The sequence below is a fragment of the Melanaphis sacchari genome, unplaced genomic scaffold (genome assembly GCF_002803265.2).
Source record: "Melanaphis sacchari strain LSU unplaced genomic scaffold, SCAv2.0 Contig50_pilon_pilon, whole genome shotgun sequence".
Taxonomy (NCBI): Eukaryota; Metazoa; Arthropoda; class Insecta; order Hemiptera; family Aphididae; genus Melanaphis; species Melanaphis sacchari.
In genome coordinates, this window is record NW_020271344.1 from 1,350,856 (window position 1) to 1,368,358 (window position 17,503).

Below are 17,503 nucleotides of genomic sequence, written 5' to 3' on the forward strand. Positions count from 1 at the left end.
ATACAACATGTTACAACTGTATGTATGAGTAAAAGGTCTTTTCAAGACCAACAATATCGATTGGTAAAACAAGGAAGACGACAGATAAAATCACACCTGGTAAATATAAACAGCAGAGCAACGGTGTGATTTGTATCTGTCAGTACGAATCCGGAGCCAGAATAACGATAGATGGCCGAAGACGGTATAAATACCGGACACTTGACCATCTACGTCTTTTCAAATCTTCAACATCTCAGTCAACATAGAAACCCAACAGAAGACCAAGACCACTTCCAGACCGCTGACCGACGACAACAGCGCACGTCTCGACGGCTGCCAGCACAATCGGACGACGACGCACCGGACGCAACCCGACGACCGACGCTATCTCCGCGCGGTTATCGCTCAACGAAAGAACACTGCCGACGGAAACCGACGACGACGATGACCGACGTGCCGTACCCAGACGTCCGGCGTTGGTTACCGCGTGGATATCGCTCAACGATACAAGACCACTGCTGACGTGAGACCGCGACGACGATCCACCGACGGTGCCGTATCCCAACAATCGGCGTTGATTCTACATCGCATCGCTCAACGGTCTAAGACCCGTAGTGGTGTACAATCCGAGACGATCCACGGACGGTGCCATACCCAGACGCCCGGCGATAAGCTGTCCCATCGTTACCGCATCAATACAAGAACCGTGTCGGCGTTCAAACGAAGACGATTCAATAAACGGCCCTGTCAGGCCAACACACGACCCCCAGGCGCTTACTTAATGTCCTACCCGATCCAGGTTCCAGGTACCGCTTTAGATAAGTTGACCATCGCCGGATCCCCCCTATATATATGCAGATCCCGTTCAATAGTTAGAGCCGGTAAGTTCCGCTAAAAACAAGCGCCCGATTGTGCCGATCCACTTATTCAAGTCTGGTCGGCAAAAATCGACCTTTACGCAGTCCCATAAATTGTTAAATATAATAATTATTTTATGAAATAGAAATATGTAATACATAAAATGAAGTATTTACTTATTTAGACACGGGTCGTCCAACGGACGAACCGTATCAACTCGCCAACCGTGACTCGACACGATCATTTAAAGTTTCTACGGCAACTGCTAAAACATCTATTAATAGTTTACTAGTCGGTACGCGAAAAATATAGCCGATACAATAACCAGAACGGTTATTCATCGCAATGACAATTGTAGCAGCACGGTGAAAGTATATGCATCAGCAGAACAAGTTTACTTAGCTGGTACGGCAAAAGACAATACCTACTTGTGACATACATGACAACAGGCTGACTAGAACGGAACCAGGCAACACCTGGGGAGGATCCGATGGAAAACACGACAAGAGGAAAATAACAGCATTAGTAGCTACCTACACCAGTTCAGAAGAAAATAGAGACGATGGAAAATCAATATGAAATTTAGCACACTATTAATGATACAGACACTAAATTATTAGGTGGCGACAGCACGGAAGAAAATATCCAAACATCACAGACCAGCGTTCGTCATTACAGAATATAAAAACAATGTGTAATATTAATAACACTATTAAATCAGTAGTGGATATTATTGCCCGGACATTCAGGAGAGAAGAGTAAGAAGAGCCCAAAACAATTCCTTAAAGATATAAGATAATTGAATTTGAATCAAACAAATTAATAGCAGAGAAAAATGATAATCATAGAAATAACTTCTCGGAAAAGTATCAAAATGGTATACAATGATCAAGATGCAGTAATTAGCGAAGAAATATTCAGGAATGTGTTCTCAAACTATTTTCTCCGAAATATCATGGAGATTTTATCAAATGCCATGAAGCGGGAAAAGCTCATTAAAAAGATTCTTCAAGAACATTTTCACCATTGATGGTGGAGTAAACACTTAGACTGCCTAAAATGAATGAAGAACAAGCAACCACCGATTACAAACATTTTCCAATAGCTATCAAGCATACTACAGTCGACAGAAGTAAAGAAATTTTTACCATATGGAGAAATTAGGTGAATTAGAAAATAATAAAATCACGAAGAGGAACCAATCAAACAAAATAATCAAACACACAATGCGCAGTCGATAGTTATATGCAGTGCAACAACTACTGAACTTCAATTATCGGTAGGGGAAATAACTGCAATACAACAGACACGACAGCCAGATCGGGAATAATCAACGCGCATCCAACCAAACACGCGACAATTAGGGGAGAAAAACACACAGAACCAACACGTCCTGAAAGCAGTAAACAAATGGTATTATAGCAACAATGATGGATAATGAGACAAGGAGGAAAACGATATAGAAACTGAGAAACAGCGATGAGTCTAAAACCAAAATGGGGACGATGGACTGTGACTGCACCGTCATAAGACCACCTATCAAACACAACTACAAAAATTCTTAATATAAGTGCTATCGTGACCTTTACCTAGGACGGACGACATGACGAAGAACGGTAAAAAGACAATATCATAAAGGATGTCCATGTTAAAACAAATCAGTGATACAATACGAATACATTAGACCTGGAGAGAAATATGTAATTTCGAGCATCTAGCAATACGTAATTGAACGAAGTACAACAGAAACATAAATTCTAATTAGCCGTTATACGAGTAGTAATATAAAAATAAATTTAAATTCCTAAATATATCCGTATTTATTAATTTTTATAATTATTTAACTAACGATCTAATATACTGGTTAACTTATTAGAGAATCGTAAAACAATTATATTTTGTTCATATAGGTCGATATAATATTAAGTTAATAGATTTTTATTCACAACCACTATTCAAGAACTTGAACTACAAAGTAGTATCAATCAAATTACAGTGTTGTTGACATGATAACTATTATTTATAGTTTAATGACGTGTGGTCTGATGCAAAAGAACCACACTGCCTCTGAAGGCATACCAAACTCCTATGGTTTTATCTATTATTAGTTATTATGTAGGTACAACTGGTATGAATATATATCTTGATTGAACAAATAAAATACCAACCGAGGTTTAATTTTGTCGAAAAATCAACAAATGTTTAACATCATAACAAAATCAAACAATAATTATTTTTTTTTGTTTAATATTTATGAATTTATTAAAATAGTAGTCGTATTATACTTATTACTCTAAATCAGGGGTATCTTGTCCCGTCATACCATTCCTACCTGTTAATCATAATAACTGATATTTTGATATTGAACTCTAAGCTTTTAACTTCATCATGTGTTTACATAGAAGTATTACAATTTTGAAGAAACCAAACAAGTAAACTTAAATACGAATTAACAATACTAATAAAATTATTATTCTCTCTTTTTTAATTTTTAAAACCTATTGAGTATTTTATATTTATTATTGGCTAATAATTTTAAGTTTATTTTAAATATTATATTATATGAACTTGAGATAAATAATAATCAATGTTATTAACTAACTTGTCAGCAGGCATACGTTGTTTAAATATTACTTGAATTATATATTTATATTATATTCGATGCCATTAATATTCACTATATTTATTCCATTTTATCATTCTTGTTTATTTAAAAAAATCTATATCATATGCATGCACATGACATAATATTATATAATGGATTAAGAAGTATTAATACATTTTATAAGTTATTTAAACTTGATCTAACAATGTATTATAAGAACAATCTATTTTAAAATAAGTGCAATAAGTAAAGACCATAAAAATGGTATATATAATATTCTTATAATGAATTGTGGTTCACCGTTCATACCTTATATAGTTTACATAAAATCAAATCATATTTCGATGTGGTGATTTCATAACTAACCTTTTAGATTGAATTATTTTGGTTTTGGATAAGTCGACCTAGAATTATTTTATATCTCCTTTGTACAGTTACTACACACCGGTCCAACCAATAATAATATATTAAGGCCAAACTGGGAGAGCAATAAATAAAATGCTATATTGTATAGTATATGTATCGAAGTCTATACGGAATAAAGGATGTTAAAAGAAAAAGGAAAGAAAAATATATAATAAAAACTCTGTTCTGATGAAGGGAGCATCTTAAGATGGGGCCGAAGGGGCTATAAATATTATTGAACTCGAGGCCAAAAAATAATGAACGTGCTGAAAGTTCGGACCCGATGGGACACGACTTGGTCCACGGCATCAACTCGGTTGAATACCCGTGAAAACTTTATCTCGATTTTCGTACAACGTATTTTTCCAACCTCGTGTCTTTATTGCGTTTAACTTCAATTTTGCTGACCAAATAATTTATTATTATTATTATTATTATAAACATTTTATTTGAAAATTGAATACCCGACGTATGGCATTGGTGAAATAACGAGTAGAGGTGACTTGGGAATACGTATCATCGGCAGTATAAGATGTAACTAACCGAAAATATTTCACATGTAGCAAAATAAATACATTTCGTTTTACAAAGTTACACACAATGTACACATTATGCACTGGATCAAAATTATTTAAAAACAAATGTAATCTATTTTTCCCGTCTCTTCTTAATAATAATACATCAGCTACAGTCAGTTAAGAAAATAATACACTAGTTCGTATTTTTAGTGTAATCAATGTGTAAATAATTATGATTAAGGGTTTTTTTTTTTATCCTTTAGACGATATTTATACAAATTTAGTATATTATTTAACTGTTTTTTGGTTATACGATCAAAAATAACGTAAAAAATGATGGTTTAATATTCAATCTAATTTTCAATTATTTATAAATTAATAGTTATAAATTTACATAAAATACAAGAAATAGCATTACTCAATTATACATTAATGTAATAATGACTCAAATCACATGCTGCTGTCACAAAATATACATCTAAAATGAATATGAATAAACAATTTTTTAATTCCTATTATCCGGGTTAGTGAAGTAATCGGATGACTGATCCCGATCAATAAACGCCATACTATACATCGATTAAAACCTACAAATAATATTATTCTATTTTCTATAAAAAGTTTATATCATAAAATCAGTCATCAATATAAAACTCGTGAAGATTTTGTACTTTCTTCAGGATTATTAAAACCTCATTATACCTTCCAACATAAAAATATCTGTAATTACATTATAAATTATAATCTTGTATTTTTATCACAACATATTACTGCTTGGTCGATATGACAGGTTATTCGTGTTTTATTAAAAAGAAATCTATGTTTATCAAAATAAAAAAAATCGAGTATTACCGGTCCATTCTGCTATTATTGAATAAATTTAATTTTAATGTAATTTAAATTTCATAAAAACATTTATTTAATTAAATGTTATCTTTAAAAATCCAGCTAAATGAGCATCATTATACAATTTAATATGAAAGTAAATGATACTACTTTTTTTTTATAAAAACATACTCGATATTTTGATAAAATTTCCATTTTAATTGATTTTAAAATTATGGTTTTCTTGTGCTTAAAGCTTATTTTATTTAAATATTATCAATTATTTGCAATTATTTTATGAAATTTTTTTTCATCATTTATATTAAAATATTACAATATTACTAATTTATAAGAGTAATTATTTATTATAACAACATTCAATATAAAATCAAATATAAATACTTCACTTATCTATTTAAATATATTTATCTTAAAATATTACTAACTATATTATTATTAACTTGACTAACTCATCCTTCTTATCCTAAAACTTTCTCACAATCTTATTTCTCTAACTATCAACCTTTTGTTGACCTATTGTCACACTACTCTCTTAATTTATTACTATGTAATATATTATAAATTATATTGTCAATACAACTTTTAAACATGAACATAGACACGTGTACACTATCGTAAAATACGTACCAAACTATTACATCCACAAAATGCCAGATTTTCATACTTGCACCAAGCTAAGATACTAAAGTTATCATCAAAAGTACCTAAATGAATCCTGTATTATTCATCGTAGTTAATTATTTATATAAATCTCATTTTGAAACTTATTATCATAACATATTTTAGTGTTATTTTTTATCAAGAAAATTATAATCTATATTTCAAACAAAACAAATAATTAGGTTAATGTTTATAATAATAATTATAAACAACCTAAGTATCATATCATATTTTCAGTCTTATCACATGTGACGATAATAATAATTGTTTTTAAAATACCAATAAAAATGTAATTACAATTACATAAAATCATGAACTATTTAGTAAACACAATACTTATAACAACAAATGAATAAACCAGAAATATTTTTGCAACTATTAATAAAAAATATAAAACAAAATTTATTAATTCTAAGTCGTTTATAACTTTATTAAATTTATTTTTGGGCATTTATGAAATCTATTAATACTTTAAAATATAAAAATTGTATTAAAAAAAAACTTCAAAATATTAGGATTTTATTTTCCCTTTATATGAACAATCTACTTGATAATATTATTTATTTAATATCAAATTTACTAATTAAAATAACAAATTAGTAGGTAAAAAATAAAATTAAAAGTTACCATAAACCATTGTGTTTTAAAATAGTTAGAAGTCTTTAATAATTTAGACATTCTTATAATAATATGATATATTATATGTAAGATCTAAGACTTATAAAGTATATGTAACAAATTTTAATTGAGTTCATCAATTTTTAATTATATAATGTCATTATATCCGTAAAAATAAAACAAACACAAAGATTTATATATAATTTAAATACCTACTTACAACTTTATACTTTAAAATCATTTTAACTTTCGTTTAAAATCGATGTTTATACACAAATATTTTGCTTTTCTTTCCAGTACGCAAAATTGTTATTAATTTCTATTTTATAATAATGCATGGTGTGTATTATTTAATTTATTAAAAATATTATAAGATACTATTTTCAGTACACTTTCTTCCGAATTAGAAAGCAGTAAAGTTCTGCCATCGTGATTCTGAAATTTTGCTCAAGGATAATTAAACCGTGAGGCCTTTGTTTAGTCTTCAACGCTTTTGGATACGTGACAAAACATTAACGAGCGATAGTTATGTTTACATTATTATAAACAATAAAATATGTGTGCGATATATAAAATATGTCTACAGAATATTACATCGCTTATTGTTTGCAGAAGTAGTCTTAGCGAAATACACGAAACCGATCCTTTCACATTTCAACAGCTTCTATACTGCAGATATAATAATATATGAACTAAATTTAATTTTGTAAAATATATATTACTCGAATTATTTGTAGAAATAATAAAATATTAACTTTATAAATATAAATTTTAATAAAACTTAATGATAAACAATAATTATTATTGCAATTCTGATGTTTGATTGTTTTTAGTTGAATAAATTAATCAATGTATTAATAAGAACAATTTGTAACTTATTTAAAATAATTCACACATTTAATGTGTATTAATATATATTATACTGTATAAATAATTTAATTAAAAAATTATTGATATTGTTAAAATTTAAAAATAAAAAGTTAAGAGAATAATTAATGGAATTCAAAATTCTAGTAGCAGATTATTGTTTAATATGTATTAATTTATTTTTTCAAAGATAACACTTGACATTTGTTATATTTTGAAATTGTTTACTGCATAACAAAATAAGTTAAGTAATATTTCACATTATATTTCTCACATATTTTAAACTCATCGTTAGACCTTTTATCGTTTTTAAATTAATATTAGTTTTGTAATAATTTAGGTATCAAGTCATAAATAAGTGATTGCAATTATTAATGAATATTTTATTCTGCATGATTCAATGATATTTTTTGTTATTGGTCGATGAAGTAGACTAAGGTGAAAACTTTTCAATTAGTTAAGCTGTTGACTACGCCCCACGAGACAAGTGAACAGATTTCATGTGAACGAGACCTGAATGGTCAAACCATAAGATCAGAAGCAGCAAATCCCTATAGCTTCCTATACGTGTCTTACTAGCGAATTGATGAAAGTTTATCGACTTCAGTATATATTTTTGAAAATTAAATGAGCAGTACAAACAAAAAATTCTGTAGACAACCAATAAGTTTCAGAAATGTTATTTATTCAATTTATCTTCATTCGGTTGGAAATTAATTTATACTAAATCTTTCTTAAAAAAAAAAAAGTAATATATTGAGTTAAATACAAACACTTATTCATTTTCAAATTAAAGTATTAATATTAATGTGATTTTATACCATAACTTAATAGTTTAAATCTCTGGAAAATTTTAAATTTTATTAATATTATTAAATTAAAGTAAGCATAGTAAAGTAACAGTTTAAAGTACAGCTTCAATACATCTCACTTTTAATGTACTACACATGTATTATACTATTACACAAAAATAATCTCCATATCGATAGTTTCAAATGTTTTTATTAGATTAAAATATTACACTGTAAGTAAAAAAATATTGAAATATCTCATACTGCATTGCGTAATAGACTTAAACTTAATATACGTATGTTATTGAAAGAATGTGATGACGTTTTTAAAAATGAAAAGTTTTAATATTCAGCATAAATATTGTAACTATATTATTTGATTCATGTGTGATAACGTATTTAGTCTTATTTATGTATTAATAGTCTCATTTCAAATTTTTTTTAATAAAAACAGTAAAAATTTAGCATTTATTTATATTATAACTTTTATCATTTATATGCAAAGATTTTAAACTTAATGTGTTGACAGGTTTAAATAATTTAAATATTGGAATAAACACACCACATAGATCGATTAAAATGAATTTTCATTGAAAACGTAACTATAAACGACAAAGTTTATATACATCTTATGTTGTATTATATTATATTATACGATACTCGCGGTCGTTGAACTGATGACTAGTATAAATATATAATAATATAACGATATTATGATATAAATGGCGCGTTTTCAACACAACACCTGCAATAGTTTAAATGAGCTGCAAAAGTTCAAGGCGATAAATAATAATTATTATTGCATTCGTATACTCCAATTACAGTTATAATACTGTTATTTATTGTCGTTTCGTCGCTGCGCATCATATAAATGTGAAGAATATTATTGTTGTATACATTATAAAGTGTACCTGAATAGGTGTGAGTTTTCTTTCTTTTCATACCGCCATCGTTTGCCGTAAAGTGAGAAAGCGCGTGTGTACACATGACAGGGTATTGCGTAAATTATTATTATTCAACGCACTTAACGGTAACGGTTGTATTATGTACTGTAATATGTTATGACTCATGAGTATGATATTATATTATAATACGAGCATGCGTCAGTCATCTACCACCCGGAGTTGTGTTTAGGAATTCTCAGAGATGTGAGCATGGACCATTTTACCACCCCATTACTAAACATCAGTAATGCCAACGCTTATTTTATCCGACATGGTCTGGGGTAGATATTTTTCAATATTTTCTAAATTTGTTCTAACTTATGACATTTTAATATTCATATAATGTAATAATAGATAAATAAATAATAGTCCATATTCATAATGAAGAATCAACTATGCTTACCGTGTACAGACTGAAATATGGGCTAATTTATCAATATAATATCATATTATTGTACATTTTATCAATGTTAATAACTTATAAAATATAGGTAATTAAATTAGTTTTATTTTTAGTGGCCATAAGCAGAAAAATAGTGACCTGCAAAGCGAAGTGAGACAAAACAGTATAACAAACAAGTAGATTCCACTACCTGGTTAGCTTGTTATAACAATATTATATTGTACGATTGAATTATTATGTGAATAATAACATGTGCGTATATCTAGCAGAAACATTTTACTTCCACGGATAAAAAAAGAACAAAATTAATATCGTAAAAACACCGTAATTGCCGTCCCATAAAAAAAATTGCATTGCGCGCGCGTTTAGAGCAAAATAACTAATGAGGTTATGAACGACGTGTATGCATGTGTGTGCTCGGGCAATGGTCGGACGCCAACATTTTTAACGTTGTGCTAGGTCAGCGTGGAGTGGACCGAAGAGAGAGAAAAAAATGTGCGCAAAAAGATGAACAACATCACGAAGACGAAGACCGCCTTAGTAACGTATATTATTATTATTATTATTATTATTATTATTATTATCATCATCATCATCAACGTCGTAATATACATGTAGTTATATATTGTACGTGCACAACACGATATCCGGACTGGTTCGCACCGTCGCGTCGTACCGTGTTATTAAGATACCTACCATGCTATAGGTACGCTATAATTCGACAACAACTACAACAACACATTAATATATTACACGCATCGGAGGTGCCTCTCGGCCAAGTCCGTTCCGATCTATTTTGACAAACTTTCCGCCGGACGACGACGACGACGACGACCATAACACGGCCTGTTGGGTTGAAAATGAAAATATTATTATTCACACGTTGCTACCTTCACGTTGTCGCATACATTAGTCGTCGTGGCTCCTGCCTGATAGTCATACCATACAGTTCATAGATGGTTATTTGTATTAATATATTGTAATTTATTCGTTTAATGTACGTAAAAACGTCACGTTTTTATCTCGTATAGATTCCGTGACGACGAGGATGATCGTATCGTACTTAGTGTATGATTGACGAATAGTGCACGGTAATTATACATAAATTGATTGACTTATCACTTAACAGCTTTAATATAATCTCCAGTGATTGTTCAAATATTTTTATTTTTTTTTTATATGTTTTTAAATCAACGTTTTCGTGGGAAAAAACCAGAATCATTTTCCTTAAGATTTCAATGTATGAAACTTGAATTTCAAACCCGTATTTAATTAATAGTCGTTTTATGAGTATTTTAAGTTAAAATAAATAGAGTAGCGAGATACTTCTTCCTAATCTGTTCGTTTTATTTCTAAATACTTGTGAATATCTACATTTAATTATTTTACTTTAACTCACTAATACTTAGATATTCAATTTTTAATAAGTCAAATTCTTAGAAAATGGTCTGTTTTGGAAAATAAAATTAAAAAATATAAACACTGTTCAAAAAAATTAATAAATCTCAATGGAAATAAAATACTTTTATAAATTGTTAGATAAACGGTATAATTAAAAAAAATAAAATATGACACATACAGTCATATTATTTAGAATTGAAAAACAATATAAAATCCCAATAGCTTTTATTTGATAAATAGGTATATAAAGTAATACAGGAACTGTATGTTTTATTTAAACAACCAATAAACTGTAAATAAAAATTCAAATCGATACAACAAAAAACGTTGTATACATTTTTGATTCTCTGTTGGTCATCAACATGTATATAACAGAAAAAAAGTTTAGTTTAATTTAAACTAAAAAAAAAATTAAAAATTTCATCTATATCAAAGTTATAACGGTAAAAATTAGTTCAAAATACAGTGTTGTAATTTGACTTCAAATGACAAGTGAAAAAAAAAAAAACACATATATTTACCGTGAAAATGGTTGTTTAGTCCTTAACCAATTAATTACACTGTATAATAATATATTCAGCGTATACTATAAATTAGATTTTCTTCTCTTCAGAAAAAAATGTTGACACGTTTACAATCTAAAATTTGACGCAGTGTAATATAAGTGAATTTATTTAAATCTACCACCTATTAATCCAACGTACTGAACTCAGATTCCTCCTTCTATTAAAATTTCAAGGTATATGAAAATAAATACTTAAAAAATGTTGGTAAACGTGGTTTTATTATATTTTTTAATTTTTAAATCAATGATTTTCTATAAAATTGAATATCATAAGTTTTATACCGAGGTGCAATTCAAATTTAAACGAATGTCTAATTCTGGATGATTTTTTTTTTAATTAAAATAATTACGCTATATAAATAATTGCATAATGACATTTATCGGTATCTCGCTCTTATTTCCCTGAACAAAAAATCGTATATTGTATGCTAAACTTCTAGAAGTAGATACTTACGAAGTATTATTCTATGTTCCTGTTTTTTTCTCTTAACACTAATTTATTGTTCTCGATTTTAGAGGGTAATTGGTATTCCCTCGAACACATTTACTTTTATATTTCTGTTCAAAAAAAAACTATCATAAATAATAATTATCTTTGATTATATTATAGTACAATAATAACAATAATTCTTCATCGTGGTAAAAATTATTTTTATCAATGAAATAGATTTTTACACGCACAACTAAACTGTACACTGACTCAGCGGTTGAAGATAAGTTAAATAGAATGAAAAGACGTCCGAAACCTTGGAAAACGTAATATGACTATCGAAAACGTTCAGCTATGTAGTGGTTAGATTCGAATAATAAAAAATAAAAACAGATTTTGTTCTATTAGCAAGACATGGTCACTAATAATTTTAGAGTGGAGGACCAAGCGTGTCTCCATAAAAAAAAAAAAATCTTAACAATTTAACCAGTCATTGCGTTCACAGCTGTTACAAATCTCGAATGTTATTCGTAGGGTGTACAACACACGGATAGTTGAACATTATTTTTGATATATTGTTCAAAATACTAAAACCGTATTCAAAATTTAAAAAACTTGACTAATCTAACAGCTTGACCGGTTTTATTTCAAAACCAGAAATTTGTGTATGTGACTGCAAGTATACGATTCCTTTCGTTTCTGTACGTTTATTAAATTATTATCCTCTTGTGTACAGTAATTCGAATGTTATGTTGTTTTTTTTTTTATTATTATTATTTACTGTTTAATGCTTAAGTTAATAACACTCATCTTTTCTACTGATATACGTCATATTATTATTATTATTATTATTATTATCATGTTTATTATGTGTATACTTATATACTTATACTATGAATGGTTTCATGTCAAATTCATTTTTCCTTCCCTTGAGGCGTTTTGTTCATAAATAATAAAATAAATTACAACGTCATGAATGTATATCAAAACAAAATGTTAGTCAAAAGATATAAAGTTTACGATTTCGTTGTTTTATGTTTTATCTGATTACGAATTAGAATATTTTATGTTCATGTATCGCTGTTTCTTATACAAGTTGATTTCGTTATGTGTAAATTATTGTTTGAATTAAACTTGTTCAAAATTAAAAAAAAATAAATTGTTATTACCCTAACGCCTATCATGTGAATGTAGCGATAAAAAAAAAAAAAAATAAAACATTTACTAAATATAATATTATCTTCATACATGATATATACTGCAAAACTTATAACAACCTAATGATGAAAAACATGATGTTTTCTATAAAATTAAAAGAATCCAATTCATATATTATATATATAATTAAAGATCATTTGGAATTGATTTGTATCCAAAATTAATCACATCAAAATATTTCTAAAAATAAATATATTTTTTTTTTCAAAGATAGCTTTGAAGATTATTTATTCATATATATTCAGTACAACATAAAATATTCCTGACGAACTTAAATACCAAAAAGCAAATAAAAATAATTTATAGAAAGGATGTTATCAGCGCAGTCGTTTAAAACATGAATGTTTATCACGAATTACTACAACAGACAATAGTAATAGTATTTCATATTTTTAGTACATTATTGAATATGGTACATATTAATTTATATTTCAATAGGTACTCAATCGGTCGATACTCAATAAATTGAAATTCTAAATGGCCAAAAATATACTAACTGATATAGAATAAAATTAACTTTATTTTGCATGATGTATTTTTAAAAATATTAATAATTTGGTAAATCATAATATTTATATTTATAACAAATTTAAAATATTTAGTATTTTATACTGAGATAAATTATATACAATACAATTTTACTAAAGTATAACTTATAAAAGTCTGTTAGGTTATGACGTTTCTGTGATTCGTGGTGATGTGTAAAGTTCGATTAATGTAACTCGCTTAATTTAAGTCACATCGTGAGTTTGAAAACGTTTTAAAACACTAGAAGTACACCTCACTTGATACTTATAGTAATAAGATAAAAGAAGTTAAAAATTAAATTCAATATTTGTAATTTTCGCCAACTTTTGATGCCCCTTTCAGCGATGTAAGTACGTGACACAACTGAAAAAGTATCTTTACATTCATTCATTTAAAAATGCACATCAGCATCTAGGTACTTACTATGAAATAGATAACAATTGTATTGAAAAGCAGTATAACAGGAGATCTATGATTAACCTAATCATAAAAATTAACAAAACAGGCCGATTACAGGTTAAAATAATTTTTTTGGAATAAAATCTTATCGAATTAATAATTTATATTTATTTCGGCTTTTTATCTTGTTTATCAAATGATTTAAAACCTTTTCAATCGTTCGACTTTAAGTCTGTCTACTATTTGAACGAATTCAAGTATTCATGTATCGTGCAATGACATTATTTCAAAAATACATTTTTGTTTGCGCATAGTTAGCTAACAAAAGTTCCGAATAATACTTATTTCGAGATATATCCAGCTAAGTATATAATATTATGGAATTTATCCATTTCGCGCATTAGGCCTGTACAATATTTTTTATATATCGAAGAAGCTGTGATGCGTTTGTAATCGTGAAACAATTATTGCAAGTCATTCCATTTGCATATTATGCTTGCCTAGTGCCTAATATTTACTTATCTACTCATATAGTCATATAATAATTCAAACAACATTTCTAATAGCATTTAGAGTATGTAAAGTAACTATTTTTTTGTAAGAACTTTAAACTCCAGGCTGTGATATTTACTGTGTAAGTTTATTATTATAGTTATTTTATGCCACTAACGGAGAGTGGGAGGAGGAGACTGAATTTAATATGCCGATCGAATACTAAATACAAGACAAGATATTAATGCTGGAAAACTATATTTCCTATCATATAGGTATATAGTAATATTTTGGGCATGTCGAGTAGCCATTGTTATAAAAATATTGTTAAGTAATAATGCAAAACAATAAAATGAATGTATAAATATTTAATTATTGTACACGAACCACCCTACGAGTGCAGTGAATCGAAAACTCTCATGAGGCTCGATTATTTGCGTATTGTAATATTATAAATATCCGATATTAAACCTTAAAAATATAATTATGTTATGTTTTTTTCCTACGCTTAATTGTATTTAATATACAAAAAATAATAACTCACACACGCTGAAGATATAAATATACGTAGTACAAGCATACTATAAACTCTGAATTTGGTTAGTTTTTAATAAAAAGATTACTATTGTTTAGATTTTTCTTACTTCTAACCATACTATACGAATGATATAAATTGCATGAATAAATTGTTTTTAATAATATACTTTAGTTTTTTCCATAACCTATCGTTTGCTTGTTTGAATTTGGATGATTGATGTTAAATATTAGAGTGTATTTTTTAATAAAATAGAAAAATATTACAATATTTTACATTTTATTTTGAAAACCACATCATTTTTTAACTAACAGAATAAAGAGTTTAAATATTTTGTATTCCTTGTAGAGAAAAATTCCTTTGAGCATAAATATAAACATTTAGTGAATAACAACTAAAAAAAATGGATTACATTATAGTAAAAACACATAAAACATAGATATTACTAAGAATTAATTTTTTAGACAAAAATGTTATAAGTATTTACGTTTCAAAAAATAACTTGTATAATACTCCAAGTCATAGATTTTTTAAATAATTACACACTTAAATGGAAAAAAAAAACAAGCAATTGTCAATACTTAGAAGTTATCATAAAAGAATACATGTATACTCATATTAATTATATAATAATATTAGCAACATTATATTATATTATCAACTAAAAATTTATATACCAATTTAATACACACATACTATTTTAGATACTCAATTATAATTTATGAACATTTAAAATATAAATTACCTAATATTATTCGTGTTGAAAGTACTTAGTATAGAATATATCAGGCTGAAAATCTACTTAAGTACTATTAAACATGTGGTTGTATGATCAATATTTAAAAAACATATTAACATAATGAATATATCAATAAATTTATTGTTTTTTTCGATTTAAATCTAAAAGTATAATGCTGACATTATTTTTTCAGATTATAATAATTTTAATATCTCTAAATATTCATTGGTATCATAAGAATATAAAAATAATTATTTACGAGTTAGGTACATACAAATATTAGAAAGGCATCATAGTTCAAAAATATTAATCAGAAAATAATTATGGTAAACACATAATGATAAGACTTAAAAACTGTGTTCAATGTATAGTATTATAAGAAGGTTTCGGGCGTTAGAGCATTCAAATTTTGTCCAATTAATTCACAATTGTTTACAACAGTTGAATGAAGAAATGTTTGCCAAAATAATTTTGGGATATACTCATACGCTGTCAGACATCTGGATATTTTGGCATGCGTATATTATTTACATTGATATATTTGTGTTGAAAAAAATCAGGTCATACAACTACGTCAAAAGTTTTGTTTTTAAGTTTCTAAATGCGTAGATCATTACATTCTCAGTATAAGCAAGTTCAACAACTTTCAGTAACAAGGTGAATAAATTAAAAAATTCGCAATTAACTGTAAATTGCGTTTTATAACAATTTTGATGATATTATATATATCACAGAAAAAAGTATATATATATATATAAATATATTTAAATATTATTAAGCGTAAAAATGATTTTGAAACATTATTCGTTAAAATATAAAAATGGATCTTGAAATATAATTACTAGTAAGGATTTAAAATAGCACAGAATATAATGTTTTAATATTTAAAAAAATAAATGGAAATGTGTCATTGATAAATCAATAAGTATAAAGTATTGACACTATATTAACTAACATAATATAATAATATATTTTACACATAATTATTTACGAAAACAAACGTGATTCCGCCTAATTTGAATAAGATACATGTAATACCATATGTTTAATATCATAACAACAAAATAACGATAAGTTAAATAAAAAGTATGCAGAATACTTATAATAATAATCTCAAAAATTACATTTTATTACACATTTGCATCAATGGTATGTACGATGCAAATCACTGGTAAATTACGAGGAAATAATTGGATTTATTAATAAAAATGAAAAAGCTTCAACCAGTCATGACTCATTCGCACCGAAGTACTTTCATAATATGTAGGTTGTAGTTACAGTACACCTATCAGCACGATAAATGTTCAAATATGACTGTGATTTACTGTTATCATTTTTTTATTTTTTTTATATATCTACTACCTTTAGAAGTGTTTGGAATCTAATACACTGAGTGGATCTCTATACGTCTTAAAAAAAAAAAAAAAAATCCTTGTCTAAATAATTTATAAAGTTAACAATAATAATAATAATATTGCACTGACCAATTTTGAAGCTCAGAATATTATCTTTTTCATAAATATTTAGTCGTTAAAATTGGCAAAGTAATATGTTATTAGCAAAAATCCTTTAAATTAACCAGGACAAAATCATAAAAATACCTAAAGTTGTGTAAAAATATAAATTTAATATCGTTCAGATTTTCTGGCACGACTGTGTCACCACATTAATGCGAATCAAACATTTTTAAATATTTTAA